Raw genomic sequence first — 27,953 nt, 5'->3', positions numbered from 1 at the left:
GAGCTGCCCGCGGGCAGAACCCCACTATCCAGCGGCTCCCGGACTCAGGGCCTTTAAAAGCGCCTGGGTTCCCTGGCCACGGCCCCTGCTCTCCCCACCTCCTGGCCCAGGCCGGGGTGGTCTGTGCCAGGAAAGAGCCGCAGGGTCGGGCGGGTTGGCGCGGTGGACACGGCCACCCGGGCGCTCAGAGAGTGTGGACTGCAGGCAGAAGAGCGGCCCGGCCCGCGGTGATGGATGGAGCCAGGCCGGCCGCGGGGAAGGCGATTTATGGAGCCAGGGCGCAGCGCTATCGATTTGGGCCGGCGGAGTGAGAGGAAATCAATATCTCAGATGAATTCTCCGCGAAAATGAAGTCCCGCTCTGCAAACGGGACATTTGTTATAATAAGGAGGGTCGGATCGGGCGCGGCGCGAGGCTGAGATCTCAATTTAGCCCCGAGCGCGGAGGTCCAAGCTGCGCCGCGCTGCCTCGGGTCTGGGGGCCCAGGCTTCACCCGCCCAGGCGCGGGAACCCCCCGGGGCGCCGGAAGGTTTCACCTTTGGGTTCGCTCTACCTGCGGAGACAGTCAGCAACACGATCCCTCCCCACTCCCGTCCCCCCAGGGTAGCGGGGCAACAGCCGTCCTGGCCGCCTTCTGCAGGGGCCAGGCCTCCAGAGGTGCAGAGTGGAGACCTCACAGCCCTTCCCAGAACTGCGAGGTCGGCGAGTCGGGGGTTGGAGCAGAAAGCCCGGTACCCCTTTCCAGACGAGCCAGGGCGCCACGCCACCTCCATGACCACTTTTTTGAGACCAGGACCAGTAGTCTTCAGTCCCATAGTCTTTAGCCAAACGGCTGTATAAAAACAGACTTCGCCCTCGCCTCGGGATCAGGACGGTTTCCGAGGCCAGGCGCGCGTCGCCTGGTGCTGGATCGCCTGGCGGGTCCCCGTGCTTCTGCTCCCCTGGCTGGTTCTTTCCCCCACCCTGGACCTTCCCCTGACCTTTCTGGCGGTGAGAAGTGCAGGTGTTCTCGGACCTCGGATTTACCGTGCTGGACCAGACCTTTTCCCCCCGGTCGCTGTTCGAGAAATAAGAGGATGTCACGGTCCCTCGGGTTGGCTTGATTTTGTTTTCGCTACTGATTTTCATTATGGAAGCACTCATTAGGATAAATGGAAATAAAGAAGGAAAGAAGAGAGGGTGCAATTTATTTTTACTTTATTTTTAATCAGCAACAGACCCAGACGGTGAGAAACCGAATTTCCATTAGCTCAGACGCAAATCGCCCTTAGGTTTCTGGAGGGAGCCGTCCGCCCCCGGCCCAGCCTGGGGCAGAGGTCTGTTCTCTCTCTTGAGGAGGCTGAGGGTCTCCCCGCTAAACAAAGAAAGAAATAAACCTGAGATGCACAGAGGATGAGGCTTTCTCATTTAATTTAATGCTGATAAATCAAAGGAAATCACCTAAAACGTAGCTCAAACAATTCAAGGCTGTCGACTCTTTCTTTCCTAAATGCTCTCTAAACAAACCTCAGCAAGAGACACTCTGTCTTTCTGATCAATTGACTTGATGCCATTACTTACATTTAGAGCCAAATGCATAAGATGAGCCCTCCTGTTTCTAAAGCCCATTTCTCTCCTAGGTCTCAGAGGCTTCCCCCCTTTCCCAAGATACTACCATTTCTGAGTTCGGCTTTGCGGGGAGAGCTTCCCTTGAAGCTTTTCCTGGAGCAGGATCCGGGGCGCAGGTGGCCGCGGGCCTTTTTCGCGGGACCGAGACCGAGCGCACCGCTTCCAATAATCCGGACGCTGGAGAAAAGTTTCTTGAGCGGCTTCTGGCCATCCCAGGCTCCTGCGACTCACCCTGGGCTCACTCTTGGCCCGATATTGCTTCGCAGAGAGATCTTTAAAAATAAAAATACATGTTTTTTCTATAGTTTTATTCTGAAGGGGTGTGAGAAGGAAAGAGAGAATGATTCTGAATTGCCGCTGGTCACCAATGAGCTGAATGTTCCCTAAAATCCGCTGGGAATTTTGTAGCATCAGGGAACAAAGATCCTCCAAAGCAAAAACTTTTCTTTTTAATAGTCAAAGATGCATGAGAAACGCCACATAAATATTAAAGTGTAAATAAAACTCCATCCGTGAGGAAGAGAGTTTAGTAAAAAAGCAAGCAGGTTGTGGAGTTAAAAGTTACCCACAATAACTTCTGAGAAACCTTCTCCCCAAGCTTCTTAAAACAGATCGTTGAAGAAGTCCAATGAGACTTTAGAGGAACATACCTAACTTTCTTGGATCGCAGATATAAAGCCCCCGTTCCCTCTTCTTAGTTTCCAAAAGGAGCCAAGGGGGCCTAGCGTTATTTTCCTCCTATTTCCTATTTTCTTGCCTGGATTGAAAAAGAAGATCTTGGGTTGAGTAGAGAGGTATTGGGGTTCTTGAATTCATCTTTGTTTCAAGATAGTACATCCCCCCACCTCAATGCAAGTTAATTAGGAGATAATTTAGCTACCTTGTGAATTAGTTTTAAGATGAGTATCTTTTCAAGCTTTGTCACTTTAATTGCCCCACTGATTGATAAGAAGTAATTATTTCTAATTGACACTTTTTTGATGTCTATTGGAAGAATTTATTTGGGACATTTTTGGGTGGAAGAAAACTTAATTAATTTTATCAGTCTATACCCAAAAGGGCTCAGCATAATTTTGCTAAAGAGAACAGAGGAGGTAAAGGAAAACAACATGAAAATCAATCTCGGGATTTTAATTATTAATAGATATTTTGGTTCAAAGGAGAACATCTACTATTCTAATAACATCTCAAAACTTTCTATTTATGGTCTGAAATCTTGAATTTTAATATGGTACATGCTTTACTGGTTTGCATTTTCCAGGGGATATACTTATGATCCCTGTATATGCGGACTTCATCTTGGAGGTTACTCAGCTTTGTAATTAATTTTTGTGAAAAGTAAGATCAGTAGAACTCAGTACACTTAGAATAAATGGCATCCTTTTTGTAAGAGCTAATCGTAAGAAAGATTTACTAATAGTCATCCTTGTTCTGTAATTATTGATAGAGTTGGGTATAAAGGTGAAACTTTACTTATGGTGACATGCCTTTTCATACCTAAACCTCAGACCTCAGAGTAAACAGTTTAATCATTCACACCCTCCAGAATGCATTGCTGTGAAAGAGAAAGAAGGGAAAAAGGATAAAGAGAAAAAGGAAAGATGCTGAAAGGAGGCAATGGGGGAGGGGAGGCGAAAAGGGAAGTAAGTGGCTGGAGAGAAAAAAAAAATGAAAGAAGTCATTTCAGAAACGAAGGTAGCCAGGTGCATGGCAGCTTTGTCATTCAATATAAGAAAATTAAAACTCTGGTTCAGAACACCATACTACAGAACACCATCCCTTTGAACTAACCTTATCTTAACCACAACCCCTAACCACCACTTTTTTATGCATAAAAAAAAGCAGGATCTTTGGGGAGCCGCCTGGTCTGGGTCTTGGGTGTCTAGATGTTGAAGTTTGTATTTGGTGTCCATGAAAAGGAAGCAAGAAAATACACAAGGTACTGGCAGCTTATAAAGCGATTCGAGTGTTGTTTATTTTTATTATTAAAGCCCCTGTGATCTTCCCTCCTCGTTGTGTATCCACGAACTTTTTGTGGATAGACTTGTGACTCATTGACATAGGAAAACACTTCCACATTAACCCAAAGTGGAGACACACGCCCCCGCACACGCACACCCAGACGCGCCTGAAATCAGAGCAGCATCAGCAGACAAGAGGCTCTCCTGTCAGGTTCATTTAAGCCAGTGCCTTTTTCCATCACTTATGTATAAAACCTTCCATCACTTATGCATAAAACCTTGTCTGCTTTTAATGCTGTTTCTCCCAGATTACGTGGAGCCACAAGAATGAGGAAACATTTTAAATGAAAAAGAAGTTTAAGACGTACAAACAGCAGATAATATCGCATACCAAACTCACTATTAGTGAAACTGAAAAAAATATATATAAATAATGCAAAAAAAACCAGCAAGGGAGAGTTTAGTAATGGAAAATTCCCCTGCAATTAAATGAAACAATAATTTAGTGGAGATATGCCTGAATGAATTAGCATTTATTAATTGGTTCTCATAAAAACAATTTGTGTGTGCGTGTGTTTGGGGGGGTAGTGTTGAAAGTATGGATTTTTCATAGGAAAAGTTTCTCAAATATTCATATGAAATTATGTAGTGATCACAGTGTATTTTGTGAAAAAAATCCCAATTTTCTCACTGGCAAAATTTCACCTGCACACAGAGGATGGGGGTAAAGAAAGCGCCCCTTTTAGATCAAAAAAAGGAAGCTGGTCCCCTCTTCTCTTGGGACACTTGCGGGCGTGAAACTAGTGGGGAACACGTGGGCAGAGTCTGTTATTCTTAAAAACATCCCAACTGGGTCCTGAGTGGACTCCCAGGTGACCCATCTCCTCTGGGACACAGCTTACTGAGGCCGAGGAGGAGGAGGAGGCGGCTGGCTGCTTTGTGGCTCTCTCCCCCACCCCACCCTATCAGCCTGCTCCAGCATCCTTGCCAGCGCCAGCTCCAGCGGCAGGAACTGCAGTTTGTAATCTCAGCAAGGAGCTTGCTAGGGTTGACTGGTGCAGGGATGTGTTTACTTTCTCTCGCCACAGTTGGTCTGTCTTCAGTTCTAAGTATTTTAAAGCTGCTCTATTTATCCGTTCAAGAGGTGGCAAGTTCTCAGTTGCGCCATGAAAGCTTTGAGCTCCGAGGTTCTGAGTACACAAAGAGCCAAAAGATAAAAGAAATCACTTCGTTTAGGGAAGAAAAAAAAAGATGATTTTCAAAGGAGGGGGGCAGGGGAATGGGCCCCCATTTAAGATGGCAGTTTGCTTTTGTTTTAGTCGAGGCATGGGGCAAAGCTGAGTCACCAGCTGCCAGGAGCCCTCACTGGCTTCAGAGGTAGAACTTGGGGGTGTGAAACACCCTCCAAAAAGAGAAGCATGCAACCCAACTGGGCACTCAGTGATTCTTTTTGGAACACCTCAGCCAGGTTCTTTTGGAGGCAGAGCTAAAAGGTGTGTGCAATGCCCTCTGGCACCAGAGCTGCCAGGGAAAAGGAGAGCAGAGAATAATAGCCACAGATCTCCTTGTGGCTGAAAACTTCACCCTCCTGGGTCAATCCCAGTTTCCCCAGTCCACAGCCAGTGACCCTGGGATAGAGTCTCTGAGTCAGGGTACAGTGGGCTGGGGTACAATCTTTGGTCAGGTCACTTTTAAGTAGATCTTTGTCATTATGTCCTGAGGTCTAGAGTTAGGGCTAACAGGCCTGTCTGAGTTTCTGAAAACCCCTCCAGATCCCACCCTTGGCCAGGTGGGCCACTTGAACAAATGTCTTTTATGTGGGCCATGGGTCAGAAAAATCTCCACGGGAATGTTTCTGTTTTAAACTCACAATTCACGTCACGGAGTCTGGACTTTACTTTGACTGGGGCTCCTTCCCCAGGAAGGACAAAGGGCCTGGGTAGAAAACAAGCGTCTCCTTGCTGAACCATGTCCAAGATCAAGGGCAGGGAAGTCAGGAGTCCTCCAGGGACATGTGGGTCCTGTTTCTGTGTTGACTCCTAAGGATCCTCCCCTAGTCCTGAATGCCAAGGATCACCCAGGCTCAGCACAGCCAGCCCACAGCCGCTCCAGCTCTGCTGGGCCACCTTCCTATCCAAAGAAAAGACCCGGAACACAAAGTGCTGAGCAGGGCTCATGCCTACAGCTCTGCTGGAAACTGAGGCCAGCGCGCTTGGTGAGGGGGCTCGAGGGCTTCTTTGATTGTGACAGGGAGGGGCTTCAGTCTCTCGTCTTTGTTTCCTCATTCGTGTCCCCAGGGCTCAATTAAAACAGATCCCTTTTCAGGGCCGTTCTCAGTCTTTCCATCTGCAAAATGGAGACCATGCTCCTTATCTGGATGTCCCTCCTGGAGGGTGCAAGGCAGAGAGAGACAGGAAGCTTTCTTTTAACAACACTCACTCTCAGGCTGCCATGCTTCTACCTGCAACCCCCCCCCCCAAAAAAAGGGAGCTATCTCCAGGCACCTCCATAAATTGCAGGCCAGCAAGGGAGCTTACTTCCTGACAGTTTCCAAACTACACTCAGCCTCCCTGCCTGGGTGCATTTCAGAGACTAAATTAGTTAATGTGATGGAGACAGCTTCAGAATTTCTGGGAAGACTTGCCCATCAACCAGGGGTGGTCGACAAACGCTGCATCCCTGGACAGGTGGAGTGCTTTTGAGATGCTAGACCATGTTGCCCCAAATTTAAGTCCATTCTCTTTGCTGCCTCCGGGGTGTCCCTCTCACACAGGGGTTCAGAATCAAGCCATTTGGGCCTTTGATTCCACTGGCACCAGTAGCTTTTGGAAAGGGGATTAATTTTAATGTTGCCCCTTTTTGCTATGGAGGGTAGCCTCCCAGCTCCTGGCTGGTGGCATTTCTCTGATGCAAACCCATCTTTGGTTTAAGCAGAGAGAGGTTGAGAGAGAAACCACTTCTTCCCTCCATCCTTTTTAAATTCTTCTTTTTTCCATCCTCAGCTCTAGTGCTTATCCGTGTATTCTTCTGCACTTGTTTCCCTAAGTGGCCTTGGAGTGACCTGAGTCGTTAGTGCTAATTAGTCCACCGGGACATACTGTCGCTGTCAGACCAGCATAGCAGAGAGGTCGGAAGCTGGTTGGGTGATACATCTCAGAGAGAAACGGCTTAATTTGCTGCCATGGTGTGAACTGCATGTTTGCACACACCAAGGGCCCACTGTGTTGGATTTTGTTGCATTTTGTCAAAATGCATTGCATTTTGACTCCCCAGCCTCTCTGGGAGCACAGCAGGACTATTATTCCTAGGATCAATTCAGGAGCCATGAGGTGTCCAGAGGGCCAGGGAATTTTGAAGTCACTGTGAAGCCAGGGCGGGCTTCACAACCTCTGCAGGTGGAGGGAGGGGCTTCACCTCGGAGGCTTTGCCTGTGAACCAGACTTTGTTGCTTTCTCCGTGTGTGACGTTAGGCAAGTTTATTGTCTCTCTGGGCTCAAATGCCCTCTGTATAAAATAGGGGATGTTGCAAGATTTCTAGAAAGTACTGAAAGTAAACCCAGTATCCTCCCCTGGCACATAGCAGCTACTCAAGAATTTCCCCCTGCTCCATATAAGTAAGGGTCCCCAGGGAGGAGAGGCTCCCAGAATCCTCCAGGGTATATGTCCAAACATGCCGCTGTCTTAATACTTCCTGTGAAAGTTTCTGTAACTTGAGACCTAGAGTCAAAATTTTGTTCCAGTTAAGATTTAGGGCAGACCTCTTAATATTCCACCTGGACTAAATAATAGGCCCACGCCATAGGGGTATTGGATTAAATGATTCAGGAGAAGTGCTGACTCAGAGCCCCGGGGCCATGATCAGCTGCTACCCCAGCGCACCCTGAGAAAGGATTCCTTATTTCATTTACTCAGAAAACCCAGTCATAGGGGAAGCAGTAGACTCATGATAAAACGGACTGTTCGTGGACATTATGTTGGCTTCCAGAACATTCTAGATTTTCAGTAGAATTGTTCTTAGAGGAATGACGAGCCAAAGAGGGTGTGCATCCATGCTGTGTGTAGCTGAGGTAGAACTGAAGGAAGATGTGCCTTGAGCACCAGTCCTTAATCAACACAGAACCACAGGTTTTTATTTTAAAAGAATAAGAATCCATGAATCTTGGGTCTTCTTCTCCCTTCTCCCTCTGTCCCTCCAGCCCCAGCTCTACCTCCTGTCCTCTATTTTCCTACTTGGTGTAATAATAATCCAGCTTTGGCACAATCGCAAGCCCTGGTTGACATTTAAAAGTCTGCGATTAGCTGAGCATCAAATCTAGGACTCCAGGTCTGTTTCACCCTTTTCCTCCAACCTGAGATTGTTCTCGACAACTGTCACAACGGAGATGACCCATCCTCTCAGGTGGGTGTCTGGCTGTGACTTCAGTTGGCGGAAGAGGATGGGAGGGAAAAGGCGAGGGCAAGAGAGGAGCTAGAATGTGGGGGTCAGCATTTTCATTCAATCCCACGAGCCCTCACGGATGCCACCCACTATGTGCAGGGTGCTAGGCCAGTGGCAGTGACATCAGCTGCCAGGGTAGTCCAGGTAAATCACAGCAGGGAGAGGCACCTTTTCAGGGCCGAGGGATGAGGTCTTGTGATTCCCTTTGAAGGGGGGAAGACCAGAGCACCAGGAAGGAAAATCATCAAACAAAATCATTCAAGGACTAACAACTAACTAGCCAGGAGGTGGGAGCACCAAAGGTCATTCATCATCAGCAGCCACCCTGGCACAGCCATGTCATCACCAATGACAGATAAACCTCCTCTGGCCTTTGGGGGTCTGCTCCATCCCTGGAGCACTCACGGTTCCAGAAAGGCAGCGTATGCGGCCATGTCGGATCAGCCAGCTCCATGGCAAAATGTTGCAGAGTTCTAGGTGCCAAGGCTGTGGACACCGGCCCACTTGGGTCAAGTCAGAAATGCTTTCTAGACACGTCCAGTGCTTAACCCTTGTGTCTTCAGAGATTTGTGGATTTTATAGGACTTTCCCCTCTAGACAGAGTAACAAGGCCCAGGTCCTCCCAGGCCCCATGTTCTCTGGTGATGTGACAATGCCCCAGGCTAGGAAGACACCCCCGCCCTGCTGCCCCATCTCCTGCTGGCCTCCGAGTGGGCTGGACAGGTGTCCCCAACTCAGGGCTCACCCCCTTGGGAGTGGCACTGCACCCCAGAGTCCTGCTGGCAGCCACACATTGCCGTCCTGTGCACTTTGTCACAGGTGCTCTTCTCAGAGCCTGGCTACGTTCCATTGGCTGGAAGGCGTCCATTTCCCCAGGCGCACACCTTGCCCCCACCCACGCTGTTCTCCCTCGCCGCCCCACCCCCCAGAGGTCATTCTCTCCCACCATGTACACCCAGCTGTGCACAGCCTCCTATTGTTTGCAGACTGTTTTTTGTGTGTTCACCACCCATCCCAGGTAGGTGGTGCCCGCCTTAAGTCCAGGGAGCCTCTTTCCCCCTGGAGGGAGGACAAAGGGGGTGCCAAAGTGGCTGGACTTTGGGGGTCCAGGGCACATGGCTTGGAACCCCCACTTGACCACGTACACCTGTGTGATGTCGGGGCCCTTTCCCTCAACCTGGGAAGCAGACTCATGGTTCCCGCCTCGGCCTCCGTGGACCTCGTGTCTGTGCAGCACACTGCCCAGCCGTCCTCAGCCCCTCAGCTCAAACGCCACCTCCCCCTAAAGCCTTCTGAGATTTCTCTCCTCCTCCCCAGGGTCCCTGGCCCTTCCTTGTCAGGACAGGTTTTCCAGCCTACTTTGTGTAGCAATGTCCATTTCAGAGCCCCCCACCTTCTAGGCTTGAGGATCACACATCACAGGAGCTTCCAAGATTTCATTACACCAAATAGTCCACCTAGACCAGGAGCTGTTCAAGGCCAGAGGGACAGGCCCTGTCACCGTATTTGACTGACAAGGAGCCAGAGACCCGGAGAGCTGTGCCTCCCCCAGGCGTGTGGCAGAGCAGCCGCTGATGTGGATAAGCAGGGCTCCCAGGATGCCACGCTGCCTTCCCGGGGGTGGCATGGGGCAGAGTGAGCCCTGAGCTGGGGGATGTGGAAAAGCCCTGCTGATGGGACTCAAAGCCAGTGAGAACTGCCAGGACACACAGACAGGAGTGCGTGAGCACACACACACACACACAACACACACTCTCATACATGCTTAAAGCCCAGTGAGAGCCTCCAGGATATGCAGACACAAATGCACACACACACACATTTACACAATACACACTCCCACACATGCACACTCACACAATATATACTCCCATACAGACTCAAAGCCTAGTGAAAGCTGCCAGGACACAGACACAAGTGCACACACATACACACACTCGCACAACACACCAACATACAGAGATACACACACTCACACAACACACCCTCATACAGTACACACACTCATACATGTACTCAACACACACTCCCATACACACCAAGGTACAGACACACACGATGGAGGCCAGGTCTGTGGTGAGGCACAGGGTGTGAAGTCTAAGGAGCCCCCACTCTTGGGCTCATTGAAGAGCCAGGTCGGCCCCGAGAGCCAGCACCTCTGTAAATTCTGTGCCCTGGACGCCTGGCTGTCCAGGTCTGCTGTCTGTGATACGCATACACACCTACCCAGTTATACCCGCACTCATATACACCTGTGTCATACATACACACAAGCATACACGCGCATACAGTACTCACCCTCTCACACACAGAACCCCACATGTGTGTGCAGAACCCAGTCCTAGGTCTGTGGGCAATCAAGAGGAAACCCCAAGATGTCCCTAATTCAATTACAGGAGCAGTTGACGAGCCCTGGCTGAGTTCACAACCCTGGACGTGGCAGGGAAATCGGGGTCCCAAAGTCTGGGGAACCTGCCCTGTGCTGGGGATCAACCCTCGTCAGTCTAGCATGGGTTCACTGATGGTGACCGCCCTGTGGTTGAAACCTGTGCTTTGAGATCTCAGCAGAGAACCTCACTGTCCAGCCACGACCCTTGCAGGCACCCCAGTTAAATTATGGGGCATTGGTGGCTGTGGGGCCCGGAAGAGCCCTCGTTGTCAAATGAGACCCGGGGATTGTCAGTCATTTGTTCGGGTCACTTGTCTGGCTGCAACACTTGGGATCTGGGGTTCCTGTGACTCTTCCCAGATGGGGACAGAGTTACCAAGCCAGTAGGCCACAGCAGCAGGACTCACCTGGTCTAGAATCTGGCCTTTCGGTCCCCGAGGATGACCATAAAACAGCGGATGGCTGAGGGCTGTCACTCGAGGGCTCCTCTGCCCAAGACATGAGAATATCCTCGCTCAGAAGCCCTGGGAGCTCTGCCCTGGCCCTTAGGAACTCACACACCCTTGTACAAAACCTGTGTGGAGAACAGGAGCAAGAACCACAGTCTCAGGGATACCAACCCCATGCTTTTTGCAGGGAACTGATTATTATGAACATGTGGTACATCAGGAATGTGCACTTGGTCAACAACTGTTTGTATATTTTCATAAATCAGGGATACTCAAACAGTGTTTCCTTGCAGAGCTAGCAGAGGTGCCCACTCACTGATATAGTGAAACAGTTAACAGTGGCAGGAAAAAGGACTTTCATGGATGAAATACCTTTGAGTTGAAGGTGTATTTTTTAAAAATGTAATGGCCCCTACCTCACATTTTCCTTAAGACCTAGGCTCTGATTTAGTAGCCCCTTCTAATTTTCACTATGTCGAGCTTACTGTTTTGTGGCATTCTTGGCAGAACAGGGTGTGTGACCCTCCAGAAGCCCTGACTCCTGGAAACAGCTGGGGTTGATGTGAAGCCGGAATTGCATGATGCCCACCTAGGGGCTATGATGTCCCCATCCTGTGAAATGATGAGGTCTTCGTGCCTGCATCAGAAGGCACCCTGATCATTTCCATCACCGAGAATTTATGTTGCCACCATCCAAAGAAAGAAATCAGGTCCCTGTGCCACCTCCTCTCATCTCCACTTTTCCTGATAAGCCCCCTCCTTTCCAGGCACATGGTATAATATAGCACATGTGTGCTGATCATTTAAGAATCCAGTGGTTTTGTGGGTGGTAAGGACACACCCAGAAAAGGTAGGCTTCTGGGTCTGGGTCTCCTGTCACCCAGCATTGTTGGGCATGCATCCTCTTGCCCAACCCACCTTGTGAAGTTGCCCCTTTGTTTCATTCTCAGCTTCCCTTGCACACACCTGGAACCATGGCACCTCTGCTTGAGATTTTCTCTGAAGATCCCGTCATCCGTGGAATTTCTATCCAGTCACCTGTCTTAGTCGGCTCTAGCTGTTACAGCAAAATGCCGTGGACTGGGTGGCTTAAACAACAGGCATTTATTTCTCACTGCTCTGGAGGCTGGAAGTCCAAGGTTAAGGTGCCAGCATGGTCAGGCTCTGGTGAGGGCTCTCTTCCTGGTTTGAAGATGGCTGCCTTCTCACTGAGTCCTCCTGTGGGCTCTCCTCAGTGCAGGACCCTGGAGAGAGAGAGCTCTGGTGGCTCCTCCTCTCCTGAGAAAGGTGCCAATCCCATCATGAGCGGCCCACCTTCACGACCTCATCTAACCTGCATCATCTCTCAAAGGCTTTATTTCCAAATCCTATCACACTGGGAATAAGCATTTCACTGTATGCATTTGGGGGCGGAACACCAACATTCAGCCTATAACACCAGCTGTAGAAATCATATTTTTCTGCTTCTCAGCTGCACATACTATGGGGTCCACTCTCCGGAGCTGCCTCTTTTCCCTGTCCTGTATGGTCCTATGACAAACCTGTCTCCTCTCCTCCTGGCCTTTTTCTGTGGGTACTCCGTATGGACTCTGTGTCTGGATCATGGCAGGTTTTACCCCATCTCCTAAGATGTCCCTTCCATCTCTGGCTCTAACTCCCAGGCATACTTGCACTAGCCTGGCAGTGCACACCCCTCCCTACCCCCAAACTGTCTCAATTACTCCCCATTCTTATGACATGTTCTCCCCAATCATGTATCCCCTGGCTACAGAAGCCTTGAATTCTAACCCCCAAGCTGTCTCAAAGGGCCTTGTGACTACTATTCAGTTCAGTAAGTAAACATCCACCAAGCCCTTCAGTATAGTGGGCGCGGAGGTAGGCTTCAGGGTTACAGGACTCAAGAGACCGCCCCTCTGCCTTCATGCTGACATTCTAGAGAGAAAAGAAAAGCAAATTAGACTTTTAGCCACCAGCAAAGAGAGGAAGGAAAGGCTTTGGTCCAGAGAGACACAAAATGCTGAGCTGGTGGGAGGGAGGAGGCGTGCTGGGCTGTGACTGGTGGTAGTGGGACCCTGCCTTCAGATGGGGCAGGAATCCACCAGGGGCCCTGGGAGGGACCAGCAGAGCAGGGATGAGACATCCTGGGAGTGTGTGCAGGCTCCCAAGTGCAGGGTCAGCCCTTGGCAAGGGGGACTGCGATAGGAAGACAAGTAGAGTTCATACATACTCTGGGGGGCTGGGATCAGAGAAGCCACTGAAGGTGTCCATTCTAACCCTGCTGTCCATCAAAGCCTGGGTCAAGGGCACTCAGTGTATATGTGAATACCTGCCTCAACTTCACACTCCCCTTGACACTGATTTCTGTATTCCTTTTATTTCTCTTGCTAGATCCACGGACCTATTTACTCTGTCCTACCTGGGCTTTGTGATGTTTTTATTCTGTGGAACAGCTTGGCAGTAATCTGTGATTGCTAGATGAGTCACATTATCAAAATGTTCTGATTTCGTGCCTTTCCCAGCCCTGTTCCAGAGAATCTTAGCCTGGTGATTTTCCGAAAGAATCTTAGAGTCCGGCTCACCCTCCCTTTGAATCCAATCATTAACTGGCATCTGTGGGCTGGTGTACAATCCGAGAAGATTCTATCCCACCCACTTGACCTCATTCCTCACTATTTCCGTATGCAAACCCATGTTCCAGCCAACTAGTCTTTGTTTACAAAACATGCCGTGTACATTGCCACCTCTTTGCATTTGCCCTCTTGGTGGCAGCTGCCTGGAACCTCGTCCCCACCCCCATGCCATGACCAAGCTCTACTCAAGTTCCACGTCCTCCACCAGACCCCCTCTGATGCCCTCCATGTTTAGTGACCATCTCATCTGACTGCCTGCTGCACCGACATCTGAACTAGAGTAAGAATTCTTTTCATTCTCTCCATAGCCCAGCACTTTTCCTAAAATCCTGTATGGAGGGAGTGGTCTGCAAATCTCTAGGGCAGTTTTCACCTAATCCCCCAGTAAGACTTTCATTGTCTTACTTGTTGACCTACCTCAGTCCATTTGAATTTTGTAAATGAAGTTTTCCCAACATGAAGTATACTTGATCTTTTCACATGATAATGGCTGTAATGACGCTTCTATTTTCTCTATAATAAGTGGCCACTCTGGGTCTGAGGACAGAGGGAAAACAGCCATTTGGGGAAACTGAGGCAGCCAGGATCGCCCAAAGATGCCCCCACTAGGACACCTTCCTGATCCTGTCACATCTTGCTGGCTTGAACTCAGATGCAGGGTGGCAAGGCAGGGAACAAGGGACCACTGGAAGTCACACACACTGGCAGGCAGGGGCAATACTGACCCAGCAGGGGGCCTTCCTGGGAGATATCACTTAGGTATCACTGGGCAGGGTGGTTGACCAGATTTAGGATGCATCTGGGAGGACCAGTAGGTATGAGATTCTGTAGGCTAGGGAAAAAAAAAATTCCCTGAACAGTATCTGGCACATAGTAGATATAGGCTAGATGTTTAACAAATATTTGCCAAATGAAAAAAACTTTTTGAAAACTTGCTCTATACAGATGTTTCTCGAGAGTGGTCCCTAGTGAGTCAGCAGAAGCTCCTGGGGCTCTGTTCATAAGTATGGGGCCAGAATTCCCACTGTGGCACATCAGGATTGGTGGCCTCTCTGGAGCACTGGGATGTGGGTTTGATACTGGAGCACAGTGGGCTAAGGATCCACATTACGTAGGTCAGATCTGATCTCTGGCCCAGGAACTCCAGATGCCGAGAAGCAGAGAAAGGAAAAAAAGAGAGAGAGAGAGAAAGAGAGAAAGAAAGAAGGAAGGAAGGAAGGAGGGAAGGAAGGGAGAGAGGGAGGGAGGGAGGGAGGAAGAAAAAAAAAATGCGGGTCCCTGAAATCTGTATCCTTCACAGGCTTCCCATGACGCTGCTATAGATCAGCATCTGAGAACCATGGGTCTAGAATCAGCCCACCTTAAGCCCCACCAGAGGTCTCTCCACATGGAGCCTCTCATGCCAGCCTTCTGAAGAGACAGCTCTTCTCCCTGCCCTCCCCCCTCAACCCCCCAGGAATTCCCCATCTGGCTGTGGGAAGAAGTGGGTCACACTCGGGTGTGGTCTCAGCTCTGCTCCTAACTGGCTGTGCACAAGCCACTCACCTTCCAAGTTGGCGTCTTCTTCTACAAGATGGGCTCAAATTGGGAGTTCCCATTGTGGCGCAGTGGAAATGAATCCAACTAGCATCCACAAAGATGCAAATCCGATCCCTGGCCTCACTCAGTGGGTTAAAGGATCTGGTGTTGCCATGAGCTGTGGTATAGGTTGCAGATGTGGCTCAGATCCAGTGCTCCTGTGGCTGGGGTGTAGGCCAGCAGCCGTAGCTCAGATTCGACCCCTAGCCTGGGAACGTCCATATGCTGCAAATTCGGCCCTAAAAAGACAAAAAACAGACAAAAAAAATGGGCAAAAACTGCCACCCCCTTCTCTCCCACAGAGTTGTGAAAACCCATCCCAGAGTTGTTGTGAGGTAACCAAGACCCAGTTGATATTTGTGGAATTGGATTAAATTTCAGAATCACTTGCCTGACGGCAGTTTGAAAGGGCTCAGCAAATGGTAGGTGAGTTCAGACCCAACCTTTAGACTGGATCCAGAAAGCTCTTGAAAGGAGGAGAAGCCTGGAAGTCTTAGTGGACTGAGGGGAACATGGTCTGGCTGGGCAAGCGGGATGGACGCTTATGAGAGGCTTTGCTGTGTTGATACGTCGATGCTCTTGCATTTAAGAACAATTTGCCGCAGGGTGGAAGGATTGGAAATGGATCAGGATGGTGGCTCTGTGGGCAGATGGCGAGAGAAGCTGGTGCATGAAAAGAGGGTCAGATGCTAGAAAGCCTTTGCTTGGAGCTTGCTTTCTGCTGAGAAGTCACTTGGGGAGGCAGGCAGACACCCAGAAGAGCAGCCCAAGCTGGTTTCCCCAAGCCTTCCATGTCCTGCTCAAAGCTAGAAGCTTGTTGACCTGCACATTTGTTTCTGGGGCTGCCTAACAAAGTACCACAATCTTGGGAACTTCACAACAGTATTGTCTGGTGGTTCAGGAGGCTGGAGGTCTGAGATCAAGGTGGGCAGGGTTGGTTCCTCCTGAGGGCTGAGAGGGAGACTGTTCCACACTGCTTCTGGGGGTCCGGCCATGTGCTGGCTGGTTGCACCATGACTCCAGGCTTCACATGGGATTCTCCCTGTGTCTCTCCCTGTGGCCAAGTTTCCCCCTTTAAAAGGCCATGGCCACTCTGGATGAGGGCCCCCAATGGCCTGATCATAACTCGATCATCTGCAAAGACCCTATTTCCATATAAGGTCACATTCTGAAGTACAGGGGTTTAGGACCACCATGTGGGAGTTTGGAGGGACCTGACTCAAGGCATAACAATCTGAGTGTTGCAGCTGGTTGCTCTGGCTCAGAACCCGGCCCCCCACCGCCCCTGCCTCACTCCAGGTGCCACCAGCTATAGGAGCCCTGGTTTGGGACTGACAGAGGGAGGAGAAACCAACACATGTTCCCTTTGGAGCCTTTCTTGCTGCTCGCAGGCCCGTACCCCCACAGAGGAAGGGACTCTGCTTCCCAAACCCAGGACCCTCAGAAAAGAGTTTCAAGATTGGATTCAGGAGTTCCCATTGTGGCTCAGCAGGTTAAGAACTAGGATCCCTAAGGATGAGGGTTTGATCCCTGGCCTCACTCAGTGGATTGAGGATCCAGCATTGCTGCAAGCTGCAGTGTAGGTCATAGACGGGGCTTGGACCTGGCATTGCTGTGGTTGTGGTGAGGGCCTGCAGCTGCAGCTCTGATATAACCCCTAGCCCAGGAAATTCCATATGCTGTGGGCGTGACCCTAAAAAAAAAAAAAAAAAAGTGTCCTGTTCACCACATAAGAAAATCAAAAGACAAGCAATCTGAATAGAAGACTAACACTTCTTCAGGGTGTGCCTGGGCTCAGAACAGATTCTGTTCAGTCCCCTCAGTCTTCTTTGCATTCTTCCAAGACGGCCCCAGTTGAGACAGTGCTGAGTTCCCAAAGGGCCCACTTGGGAGGATGGGAACTTAGGTCAGAAAACTTGAGTTCTGGAGTTCCCTGGCGGCTTGACAGGTAAGGATCTGGCATTGTCACTGCAGCAGCTTGGGTTGTTGCTCTGGTGCTGGTTTGATCCCTGGCCCTGGAACTTCCAGATGCCCCCCCCCCCCAAAAAAAAGTGAGTCCTGCCCTGGCTATACTGTGTGTGACATAGACAGGTGGCCTCCCTGGCCAGAGACAATCTCAGAAGTGCCCCACAGTCTGGCCCCCCCAGGATGCTCCACATGCGTCTCCTCACTAGCCGTCCCCAGAGCCCCTCACTCCAACGTACTGCGGGTCACGCACAGCCCACGGGGCCCATTTTGTGCACGTCCATCTCCTTTCCACTTGCCACCTCTGGGCTGCTCCCTAGTAGTTTCCTCCCTGGCAAAGTTGCCCCACGGTCCCCACAGAGCTCTCACTGTGCCCCCTTCTGGCAGTTTTCAGCCCGAGGGCAGTCCCAGGGTTGTGGATATCAGGACTAAAAGTACAGTAGGAGTTCTCATGTGGTTCAGCAGTAACAAACACAGTTAGTATCCATGAGGACTCAGGTTCAATCCTGGCCTTGCTCAGTGGGTTAAGAATCCTGCGTTGCTGTGGCCATGGCTGGCAGCTGCAGCTCTAATTCAATCCCTAGCCTGGGAACATCCATGTGCCATGAATGTGGCCCTAAAAAAAACAAAAACAAACAAACAAACAAAGGGCAGTAAAGACTGTCTGCTCCCTCATGCCAGACGAGGACACCGAGGCACAGACAGACAGACCAGCAGGGTCCCCCGGTGTCGGAACCCAGGTCTCCTCGACCTCAGCAGTGTCATTTCCTCCCCTGACACCACCGCCTACAGGCTGAGTCTGTCCCCCTCTGTGCCTGCCTGTTTTCCCCAGAGGCTTTTAGTGTATAATCCACTTTGCAGCCATGCCAGTTCTGGGGAACCAGCTCCCCACAGCTGTGGAAAACACAGACACGCAGTTTTGTCACAGATTTTGTTCGGTGTGTCAGGCTCAAAAGAGCACTTCTTCATTTGTTTCTACCAGTTTCACTCCTCAGGGCGGCCAGGCTCCTTCCTGTCCCCACAACCAGGCCTGAGGACTCTGTACACACCCCCCCCCACACACACACACACAAAGGACCTTTCTAACTATGTCTAGTGCTCAAGCCCCCTCTCCAGTCAGTCACTTCTCTTTTTTTTCTTTCCTTTTCATTTTTTTAATTAAAGTATAGTTGATATGCAATTCCTTCAATTTCTTCTGTACAGCAATGTGACCCAGCGACACATACACATACATTCTATTTTATTATATTTTTTGTCTTTTTAGGGCTGCACCTGCGGCATATGAAAGTTTCCAGGCTCGAATCAGAGCTACACCTGCCGGCCTATGCCACAGCCACAGCAATGCAGGATCCAAGGCGACTCTACAACCTACACCACAGCTCATGGCAACACCAGATCCTTAACCCACGGAGCAAGGCCAGGGATCGAACCTGCATCCTCATGGATACTAGTCAGATTCGTTTTCCCTGAGCCACGACAGAAATGCCTTTGTATGTGTGTGTGTGTGTGTACTATCTTCCCTCATATTCTAACCCAAGAGACTCGGTGCAGTTCCCTTACCTTTGTTAAGGTCCAGGAGCATAGAATCTCAGTTTGAGAGAATCTTAAAGATCATTTAGTTCAGCCCTCTAGGTGAGGCAAGAACCCCCTTCTCTACTTTTGTGATTCCACTTATATGCCAGATGCCCACGTTCCTCTGGTGTCTCCATCACCAAGTGACCCCACCTCAGCAGCTGCCCCTCCCCACCTTTCTCCCCACACCCTGCATTCTCTTCCCCACCATAGAACCTTCTAGCTACTTCTCTGTTTTCTCCCCTGCCCATCTCTGGGTGAGTTTTAATCAGTGTCCACAAGCCCCACATTTATAACACGATAACTCTGAGGGGTAGAACCTAGTAGAACGTTATAACCTATGTCATAGGAATATGGATTATATATGATCCACCTTCATCCCCACCACACACACTCATACACACACTCATACACACAGAAATGCGCGCACACACACACACACACCCCACGATAAATATTCCACGAGGTTCTAGAAAGACTTGAAGGAGCTAGTGCTCGTGGATGGAGTTTAAAACTTTAATGTTCTATAAGGTGTCAGAGATGATTAACCTCTAAGTTTCTCAAGGGCAAGAACTATGTCTTCAACTCAGAAACCATCTCCCCACATATACACGGCCTGGAATATGATTCAATATAGAGTGAGTGCTCGTGGAATTAAAATCTAATGATCTGAAAACTGCTTTAATATTGACCTGTTTAAAAGAAAAACAGCATTCATATCCTCAGGACTCTGACCCTGGGAGGAATGAAGGGTTAGCCCAGTGGTTTGTGCAGATGCTGGACTTACAGGCACGGGTTCAGTGGGTGCTCACACCCCTGCCTCACGTTCTCCACTCTCCCCCAAGGGCAGCTGCCCTGGCCTTTTCTACTGCAGCCCCAGATGTGTGAGGCTAGGGGTCTGGAGGCACCTGAGAGGCCCACCGCAAAGGCACTGACAATGACCTCTAGGGACCTCCAATAAACGCTGGGAAGTTCCATTCACAGTCTCTGAACGGAACTTCATGTTTCATCAATTAAATCATAAATATATTTATGACCTTGCAATAAATATTTATTGACCATCTACTGAGTGGATGTCAAGTCTTGGGCAATGGCCAGAGGAACTTTTTAAAAATACAGACACCATGCCAAGAGATTCTGATTGAACTGACCAGAGGTGGGAAGTGTCTGTACAGCCCAGGTATTTTAGCAGGCAGCCAGGGCAGGACATGCCGCTCCCTTTCCTGCAAAACAAGCCTGTCCAGACAGGACATTGCACCTGCCCACAAGAAACCCAGAGTCTAGGGGGCAGGCAGAACACCGGCCTCAGGAAAGGCCAGCTATGAGACAGGTGAAGGGCTGCGGAACAGGGTGGTGGATGGGAAGGTTGGGATAGTGTAAGTTCTTGAGAGCCGGCCCAGGGGGGCTTTGTCACTGAAACATGATGGCCAGGGAGTGGGGTGCCTTTGAGCCACCCCAAAACCACAGCCACAGAGAGGAGGCTTCGCCTGTTCAGGACAGGGAGGGAGTGTGTTTCCAGATGGGGAAACAGAGGAGAGACAGCGCCCACTCTTGGTCACAGGGAGAAAGTGGCCTGATGCTGTTCGGTTTACCAGGACATTCTCAGTTGGGATCTGAGAACGCTGGCGGAAGCTTCCAAAAGTCTTTGAGACAGCCCCCAAAGGGAACCTAGCCAGAGGACCCTTGTATCCTGTGCCACTTGCCCCCCACTCTGTAGCCTCTGTGTTCCAAGCCTTCCAGACTGGCTTGGGGAAAAGGCAAGGCTTCTTATCCAGCACTTTTCTCAGGGAGCTTAGAGGTCTACTGACATTAACAAGCTCCATCCCTGGACACCCACGCCCTGGGTCCCTTCCTGGGAGGGAGGTGACAGGGTTAATCTAGGGGCTAAGGGAGGTGGAGAAAGGCCTTGAAACTTCACGGGGAAAGCCAATCGGATTAATAGAAGAAGAGAGAGGGGGGTAGACCATTAGGAAGACAAAGAGAAAATCATGCTGGAGCAATAGAAAGGGAAATCTAATATCAACTAGGGAAAAATAAATGGAGATTAGGGCAAACAAATTAGCTTTAATGGGTTCAATGCTAATACAAGAATAACAGCCGAGCTGTGAATGCCTTTGAGGGGAAGATGGGATGAAGAACCAGAGCAGTCATGCAGGCAATAAAGACAACGCAGGAGGGGGCATTGGCCGAGGGAGGAGGGGGGATGGTAGAGAGAAGGGAAAGCTCAGGGTGAAGAGCTGGGGGTGCGGTCTGCTGTCCTGGAGGTGAGGGACAGATGGGGACAGGGAAGGGGCTGAGAGGAGCAGAGGTGATCGGCAAGGGATGGAAATAGAAGCAAGCAAGACCATGGGGAGAAACTGAGGATGGAGGAATAAAAACCAGAGCAGGAAAGACTGGGATGGATGGAGACAAAGAGAAGGGAGAAGGATAAACCCACATGGGAAGGGGCCGGCGAGGGCATGTATACAATGGAATTAGGCTCCTTCTACAACTAAAGAAAGTCTTACCAAAAGAAAAATCAGGCCCCAACCAAATAGAAAAACCCCACGAGGACTCAAGTGGCCTCTGCAGTGCAGCCATGCTTGGGAGGTGACCTGAAGATGGCTTTGCCCTCAGAGAAGGATCTGACTATCCATCCAGAAGGACCACAGGCTACCAGGGGCCTGACTCTCCGTTCTGCCCCTATGTAATGATGCAGCCTTGGGCAAGTTACAGACCGTCTCTGCTCTCATCGCCACATCTGTAAAATGGGGATGATGTGCTGATATGAGAAGAGAAGGAGAAGATGCTTAGCTTGGAGAGCTCAGTCTGGCTCCAGTGGGCACCCCTCCTACCATGCTGGCTGCCAGCCTTGACTTGTGGGGTGGTGGTAGGAGAATACTGAAAATAGCCCTTGCTTGCTTCCTTCTTCCCTCTTTCCTCTTCTTCTAAGTCCAACATTGCTAAAATACCAGCCACATTTGGCCCTTTCCTAGCTGAAGGTGAATCCAGAGGAATCCTTTTTACACCTGATCCCGACCCCGTCTCCAGCCTTCCCAGCCTCCCTCCCTGTTGGAGATGAAAGGCTGGGGCTACTAGAGCTGGGATGGGGTAGGAGCACAATGAATAGGTCCCCAAGGTCAAGGATCCAATCCAGGCCACAGCTTGGACAAGTTGTGACCTGGGCCAGAGCTGAGGCAGTGCTGGATCCTTGACCCACTGCACTGGCGGGGATCAAACCTCCACCATCTCAAGGACAACTCTGGATCCTTAACCTGATGCACCACAGTAGGAACTCGTGAAGAAAGGCTTTTTAAATTATCCACAGTAGGTAACAAGGACCTAATATACAGCACAGGGAAATCTACTCAATACTACATGAAAACCTAAAATGGGAAAAGAATCTGAAAAGGAATGGACATATGTATACGTGTAACTGAATGAATCATTTTGTTGTACACCCGAAACAACATTGTGAGTCGACTATATTCTGATAAAATTTAATAATAAATATTTTTAAAAAATAATGAGGCTAACATCTCCCACCCTCCAAGCTGATCTTTAACACAAGAGCATCCGAGGAAGCCTAGCTTCTTCTTACCTCTGATTCCAAGGGCTCTGGGGGCCCTCAGATTTGCCAGGACTTCAGCGTGTAGGAGGTTGGTCTTCATGGCCTCACTACCTGGGGGCCTCATAGGCTGCATGAAAATACATGGAGGCCCTGTGAGAGAGTGACCAACAGATCTGGAGAATGAATCAACAAGAAGCAGCCCAGGAATCCGTGTATAACCTCCTAGTGGGGGATTCCAGGAGAAGAAAGAGGAGCTGGGATTATTTCCTGCCCCTCAGGGTATCCTAGAACCTTGCCCTTTGCTCAACACTAAGAATTTGTGAAGAGCAAGAGCAGAAAATGATCCAGGCAGGAAGAGGGGTAGATGGGGTGGGAGGGCTTGGTTACCTGCTGAGAAATAAGTTCCTTCAATTGAAACCATTCCAGGGAGCTCCTGTTGTAGCTCAGCAGGTTAAGAGCCTGACATAGCATCTGTGCAGGTTCCATCCCTAGCCTTGCTCAGTGGGTTAAGAGTCTGGAGTTGCCATAAGCTGTGACGTAGGTCAGAGATGCAGCTCAGATCTGATGTCACCGTGGCTGTGGCATAGGCCTGAGCTGCAGCTTTGCTTTAACTCCTAGCCTGGGAACTTCCCATATGCCACAGGTGCAGCCCTAAAATGAAAAAACAAAAAACAAAAAACAAAAAAAAAACCACACTAGAACCCACCCGTCTTGATCCCTGAATATCCCAGGAGCCTGGAACCATGCCTGGCATGGAGGCAGCAATAGTCAGGTGGTAGTGGAGAATGTTTGTCTGAGTGCTGTACACACACACCTGGGAAGAGAGGTGAAGTTCATGCCAAGGTCATAGTTTAGAACAGGGGTTTGAATGTAGGCAGTCTGTCTCCTGAGCCTGCTCTCTTAACCTCTAGCCTATATAGCTTCCATGGATGAAAATAAATGAATAAATGGACATCAGGGCTAAAGGATAGATTTAAAAACTGCTTGTCAGTTTGTGTTTCTATGAGGGACAGATCCGAGGGCCACAAGGCAGGCTGTAGAAACCTAGAGGCTGATACGAGGCCTTCCCCTTGTCGCCTGTGGTTCTTGTCAGTGTTGCCTCAGCAACAGCAGGTGATCCAGAGCCCAGCTCTCCCAGGACCAGCCTCCAGTGCCCCTCTAGGTACCAGGAGATGCCACCACCTTGGAGGTCCAAGCCCCAGCTCCCTGGGCTCCTCCTCCAAGCATCAATGTTCTGCTAACTCCAGCCTCATCCCTCTCTTCCCTGGGTCCTCAGAACTGTGGCTTCTTCCTGCAATCACTGTCACAGGGTTACCCCAGTGCTCTCTGTGCTCTTACAGCCTCTGACACCCAGATAACTCCCTCCATTAAAGCCCCTCTGTTGAAATACCTAGAATCGGTTTTGGGTTTGAGTTTATTTTTGTGCATGGTGTGAGGGTATGTTCTAGTTTCATTGATTTACATCCAGCTGTCCAGTTTTCCCAGCACCACTTACTGAAAAGACTGTCTTTTTCCCATTTTATATTCTTACCTCCATTTTCAAAGATTAATTAGTTATAGTCATCTGGGTTTATTTCTGGAATCTCTCTTCTGTTCCATTGATCCATACATCTGTTTTTATACCAGTACCACACTGTCTTGATTACTATAGTTTTGTGATATTGTCTGAAGTCTGGGAAAGTTATGCCTCCTGATTTTCTCCTCCCCCCCCACCCCCGCACCCCACCCCAGGGTGACTTTGGCAATTCTGGGTCTTGTACGGATCCATATACATTTTTGGATTATTTGTTCTAGTTCTGTGAAAAAATGTCATGGATAATTGATGGGGATCATATAAAATCTGTAGATTGCGGAGTTCCCGATGTGGCGCAGTGGTTAACGAATCCGACTAGGAACCATGAGGTTGTGGGTTCAGTCCCTGCCCTTGTTCAGTGGGTTAATGATCCGGCGTTGCCATGAGCTGTGGTGTAGGTTGCAGACGTGGCTCGGATCCCGCATTGCTCTGGCTCTGGCGTAGGCTGGTGGCTATGGTTCCAATTAGACCCCTAGCCTGGGAATCTCCATATGCTGCGGAAGCGGCCCAAGAAATAGCAAAAAAAAAAAAAAAAAAAAAAATCAGTAGATTGCTTTGAGTAGTATGGCTATTTTAACAATATTAATTCTTCCAATCCAGGAGCATTCTATTTCTTTGACTCTGCTTTAATTTCCTTGATTGAGGTTTTATACTTCTCAGCAGAGGTCTGAAACAACAGGGTTCTAGGACTGGTTTGGTCACTTGTTCATGTCCTTGGCCTTGAACCCAGAGCACAGTGCCAAGCTCCTTAGTGGTGAGAACTAAGGAAGCAGTTTCTTTTTTACCTACAGGACCATAGCAGACCAAGGGGAAGCACCAATCAGAAGCCCTGACTCAGAAACTTCTCAAGGGGGCTCCTGAGTCTGGGATGACCAAGTTCCCAGGAAGCTTTTGCAACTAAACTATGTTCCTCCCTAGCTGGAACCTTCTCTCATGGTTCTTTCCCTCAGTGCCTGGTGAAATCTCCCCACTAGAGCTGTAAACCCCTCATCATTCTCCATAAGCCTCTATGGCCAGGATTAGAAGGAAAAGGCTTCCCATGCTGGAGTCCAAAGACTTGCACTGGTGGCAGTTTTCTCCTTGGTGTAAAATGATGATGGTAGCACTCATTTCACAGGGTTTTCCTCCCAAACCAAGGCAGCATTTGAGCCCCACAAGTATCCTGCATTTCAGGTTGACCCTGAAGGTCAGATGTAAAAGCCAACAGGAAGGGCCCTGCATTCGTCCAGGGCTCCTGCAGAAGGAAGGCAAATCTCTTTGCCTGCACCATGTCTGGACCCCCTTTTTAAAAACAACTCATGTCTAAGAGTATATATCTTTGAAAGGGACAGAGTTCTACTGAAGGCAAAATGTGTGGGCTTCATTCAGCTTGTTTTGGACCTGCTCTCTTTCTTCCTTCTCCCTTTTTCCCTCCCTTACCTCCTTCCTTTTTTCCTCCCTCTTTCCTTCCTTCTAGTAATCAACTCAACCAGAATTTATTAGATACATGCTCTGCATCAAGCCTTGTACTAGATACTAGGGTTTGAGAGATAAAAGAAGCCACATGCAGGCACATGACCTCTGCAACATGACACAACCAGTATAAAGAGACCCTTATATTCTGCTACATGTAGTGGTAGAGATCATGCCCTGGCAAGTTTAAAAGGACCTGAGAGAGCAGGCAAGGAAGGTGGGGAAGGCTTCCTAGAGAAGGCGGCTTCCAGAAACTGGAAGCTTTCTTCAACACAGTCAGACTTGGGTTTCAGATGTATTACTCCCCAGCAAAGTGTCCCACGTGCAGGTGGAGAGCAGAGACCAGTGAATCCAGTTGACTACTTAACCTCTACTGACCCTCATCCCCAATTATCTGTCACTTAGAGCGTTTTCTTGGATCACCAGGAAGGAATTCCATGTCTTGCCCTCCACCCCATTATTCTTCAATAACGCATGCTATTGTATCCTTTTTTAGCATCTATCCAAATGATAATTGCACATCTATTGTGTGTTTACTTTTAAAATATCAATCTCTTCCTAGATTGGCAGCTTCACGAGGGCAGAGATCAATTCAATGGACTCAGTTCTAGTAAAGTAGAGCTGCAGGGCCCTTCCTTGAGGGACAGGGCGGTTAGTAAACCTGGCGAGATTCCCAGGCCACCCCAAAGCAGGCTCTGTACCACCGGCTGCAGTCCAGCTGAGGCTCAAATACTCACCTTGACACTCTTCGGGGCTAAAACGAGAGTCCACAGTAGCAAGTAGAAAAGGTCCCAGTACAACCCATTGAACTATTGTCACTTTTGGGCTGGACAGTGGTGTGAGGAATCAGGTGGAAAGTAAAAGAGGAAAAAGTCTCTTAGGATGAGATGTGGGAGTCTTGGCATGATGAATCCACTCCACAACCATCTCAACAGCCCCTCAGATTTGTAAAGCATCTTTCTGCCACATGTACTTACCAGAGGCATGAATTGAACTTTGGGGACAGGTGTCCTGTAGACATAGACAGAGCCTCCAGACCTTGAGCATTCATAAAGGGATGAAAACAGGTTAAATTACTGTCCAATGCAGCCAGTGCTGGAACAGACTTGGGCCGAGGATTATGGGGCACAGGGAAAGGGTCCTTGTCTCAAGTCTGGGTGCTAGAAGAGTTTGGGGCATGACCTTTCTCTTTTCCCCCCACCATCCCTCAGAGCCCTATAAGGAGTGAACAAAGACCAAAGGAAGTCCTAAGAGCTCCCAAAATTGTCCCTTTTCCAAGCACAGGATTCTGGGCAGTGGGCTTTCCCCAGAGCTTTCCAGAGTTCAGTCCGCCACTGCAGGTTCAGTGCTTTCTTCCCCCAGGCCAGTTGGAGGCCCCTTGGCCTAGGACTTCACACTCAGAACCCACTTGGTCTGGTCCAGCCAGGCCGTCTCACCTCCCTCCTCCACCCCCACGACTCTTCAGACCATGCCAAGGGCCTTTGCTCAGGGAGCGTCAAACCTCTTCCTCATTCACACCTCCCCATACCCCACCTGTCAGGCCAACCCAGGGCTCCCACTCGTTTCTGGTGTCCGGCCTCAGAACCCACCCATCCACAGCCACATGGATAGGTGGTCAACATGGTAGGCGGCTGGCACCCACCACCCCCCCAGGGCAGGAAGGAAGGCTGCACCCACCTCTAGGTACTTGGTGGTGACTCGAGGAGTCCACTCCCCCACACCGGACACAGGAGGGACAGAAGCCCTTCTGTTGTGGGGACTCAGCTCCAAACCTCAAACCATCAGGGCCATCTCCATCTGCAGCCAGCAGCCTCTTTCCAAATTCCCATCCTGCCTGTTCTACAGTCAGTCAGTGTCTTCCTGTCTCCAAAGAGCACCCAGGCGAGGTGCGAGGATTTGCCTCTGGTGGAAGCTTCTGCACTTGACCACTGCCTTGTCTCTTTTCCTGCAGCTTCCCTCCGACCACTGACAGGCTCCCTGAGCCTCTGACTTACCTTTTTCAAGGCATCTCTGGAATTTAAAAAAAAAAAGGGGGGGGATACAAATGGACTTATTTACAGAACAGAAACAGACTCACAGACTTTGAAAATCTTATGGTTACCAGGAGTTCCCGTCATGGCTCAGCAGTTAACGAACCCAACTAGCAACCATGAGAACATGGGTTCTATCCCTGGCCTCTCTCAGTGGGTCAAGGATCTGGCATTGCCGTGAGCTGTGGTGTAGGTCACAGATGTGGCTTGGGTCGTGCATTGCTGTGGCTCTGGCTGTGGCCAGCAGCTATAGCTCCTACTGGACCCCTTAGCCTGGGAACCTCCATATGCCGAGGGTGCAGCCGTTAAAAAAAAAAAAACAAACTTATGGTTACCAGAAGGGACAAGTGCAGGGTAGGGGGTAGATTGGGGGTTTGACATTTGCACACTGAGGTCTATGGAATGATTGGCCAGTGAGGACCTGCTGAATAGCACAGAGAACTCTACCCAGTATTCTGTGATGATCTATGTGGGAAAAGAATTGGAAAGAGAATGGATAGTGTACATGGATAACTGAATCACTTTGTGGTGCAGCATAAATTATTACAACCTAGTCAATCAACTATACTTCACTAAAACTAAAATAAAATAAAAATTTAATTTAATTTTTTAAATTAATTTTTAAAATATTTAATTGATCAATTGATTGACTTAATTTTTTTTAAAATTAAAAAAAAGAAATTTCTCCCTGAACAGGGTGATTCCTAGTTTATCTGATTATATCCCCCCAAAGAGTTTAAATTCCTCAAGGACCAGTT

General features: G+C 49.5%; 1 protein-coding gene and 1 long non-coding RNA gene across 11 annotated transcripts in view; one reads left to right on the top strand and one right to left on the bottom strand.

The window, feature by feature from the left end:
- PAX8 (paired box 8) overlaps window positions 1-27,953 on the top strand; it is a 61,341-nt gene that overhangs the window by 1,139 nt on the left and 32,249 nt on the right. The window lies entirely within an intron of this gene.
- Window positions 1,191-27,197, bottom strand: LOC125119310 (uncharacterized). 4 transcript variants are annotated; one of them, XR_007133070.1, is made up of 7 exons: window positions 26,843-27,197; window positions 26,143-26,203; window positions 22,171-22,267; window positions 12,634-14,012; window positions 11,812-12,089; window positions 10,804-10,970; window positions 1,191-1,880 (listed from the first exon to the last, which is right to left on the bottom strand). It is a non-coding gene; the product is annotated as an uncharacterized LOC125119310 (long non-coding RNA). The 4 variants fall into 4 exon arrangements; XR_007133068.1 differs by having other exon boundaries at window positions 11,812-12,777; window positions 13,893-14,012; XR_007133069.1 differs by having other exon boundaries at window positions 13,893-14,012.

This window comes from Phacochoerus africanus, unplaced genomic scaffold (genome assembly GCF_016906955.1).
Source record: "Phacochoerus africanus isolate WHEZ1 unplaced genomic scaffold, ROS_Pafr_v1 Scaffold_5, whole genome shotgun sequence".
Taxonomy (NCBI): Eukaryota; Metazoa; Chordata; class Mammalia; order Artiodactyla; family Suidae; genus Phacochoerus; species Phacochoerus africanus.
The sequence above is the reverse complement of the archived record's forward strand: the minus strand, read 5'-3'. Positions and strand labels throughout refer to the sequence as shown.